A 1,985-nucleotide genomic window follows, 5' to 3' on the forward strand; every position below is an offset into this window, starting at 1 on the left:
ATCCCTTTCAAGTGGGGAAGCTACACAGAAAAGAAGAGAACTTGACAAAACCTATCTGTTATCTTTCTATGTGGAGCTTGTGTCTTCTCCCCATGCAGGTCATGTTAAGTTAATTGGTAATTTTTAAGTTAAAGGATGCTGGTCTCATTTGTCCTGTGATGGAATGGAGGCACCAGCTCCTTGTGACCCTGTATGGAAAAGTAGATGATGTTTTTGTAAGATTTCTACTTAGTTTTTAAAATTTGGGTTCAAGAGAAATTCAGTTCTGCAGAAATTTTATTTCATTCAAGTTTATTTGAACAAGGACAGCACATTAAACAATGTTTCATGTTAAAAACGAAGCAACCGTTGTTTTGTACAAAGGTTTTCTAGCCCCAGGCTAATTTGCAAACCCAGTCCTTGGTTGGACTTTTATATAAAAACAGGTAAAATAATATTAAACGGACACCAAATGTGAAGTACATCTAAGTTTATTGTTGGAGGATGTAAAAATATTTCCTCCCTCTGCTGCTGTCTTCACTCTCTATTCTTCACGTTTGCATTTGAAATTTTTGCTGTCCTTAACTTTGTGTTCAATGCTGTGTCTGAGTGGTTAGAGCAGTTGTCCTCCATTGCAAGAGTTGGGGGTTCGAATCCATCAGCAGTCACATGCTGAAGTGTCCTTGGGCAAGACATTGAACCCCTCGTTGCCTCCGTTGTGTGTCCCATCAGTGTATGAATGTGCTAAAGCTCTGATCAGTCTCTTTAGAATGATTTGTTCATATTGTATGTAAATAACAGAACCTCCCAACTCCCCCTGGTGATCAAATATAAAAACATATTACCAATTTATCAATTGTTGTTAGATATTTATCTAGACTGGTCGTGGGGTTTTTGATCTGCTCAGAGACAGGATTATAATGAAATTATGACCCGGTTCTGACTGGGTTGAACTGGGCCAGCAACTCTAAAGAGTCTCCCTGGGATTCAATATCTGTCAAGGAATAGAGTTTAATCTGCTTGCTACATCACGTAGAAAGGCCTTTTGAAGCACCGTCTCATTTTTCCTTTCACGTCATAACCACATAAGATCCACTGAGATCACACTCACACCCCCTCATACTCTGACAGGTTGAGCTCCCCTTCTGCGAAGGAGGAGTCTAGGACCCTATAAATGAGTAATGACACGGGACCTCGGGGCTCTTCCGGGTTTGTGATCGTGTCACAAACCGGAGAGACCAGCGATGTAAACTAACCTTTTCCTGCCTTGATTTTAATACATCTGAATTCATGTTTCCTTGATTTATTGTTAGTATGAGTTTCCAATTCCGAGGGAGATTCGAGCCAGGGGAAGCGACGTGGGCTGGAGGCGAGTCCTGGGTCCGAGAGGGGGCCCCTGGGTAACCGGAGGCCCGCAGCCAGCTCCTGTCGTAACAGGTATGAATGTGATAAAGCTTTGGTTAGTCTCTTTAGAATGATTTGTTCAATTAGCTTTGTAGAGATCTATTAGAGTGCTGTATGAATGGGTAAATCAGGACACAGGTTGTAGTGTAAAGTACTTTGAGTGTCTTGATAAGATAGAAAGGCGCTATACAAGTACAGCGCTATACAAGTACAGTCCATTTACCATCTAATGCTTGTCTTACCATGAGAAATACTCAACACTTGTGTTTGTCTGGGACTCTTTCCTCTCTTCATACCTCAGCTGGTCAGGGCAGATGGCCACCCATGCTGAGCATTCTGGAGGTTTGCTTCTGTTAAAAAAAAAGTTGTTTCTTTCCACTGTTGCCTCCATGCTGCTCAAGGTGGAGATGGGCTGAAAAGATGTGACACAATCTGCTGGTTCCCTTACAGACTACTATTTTACTTATGTGCCTTTCATAATATATTATATGTGACTGTATTCCATTATATTTGCATTGAATTGAGTAAAATCAGATTTGAATCTGAGCTCAATTTGGACTTGCAGTTTTCTTGCAGGGTTTCAGACTGAAGAAGTCTTTTTG

This window comes from Nematolebias whitei, chromosome 9 (genome assembly GCF_014905685.2).
Source record: "Nematolebias whitei isolate Nwh7 chromosome 9, NemWhi1, whole genome shotgun sequence".
Classification (NCBI taxonomy): Eukaryota; Metazoa; Chordata; class Actinopteri; order Cyprinodontiformes; family Rivulidae; genus Nematolebias; species Nematolebias whitei.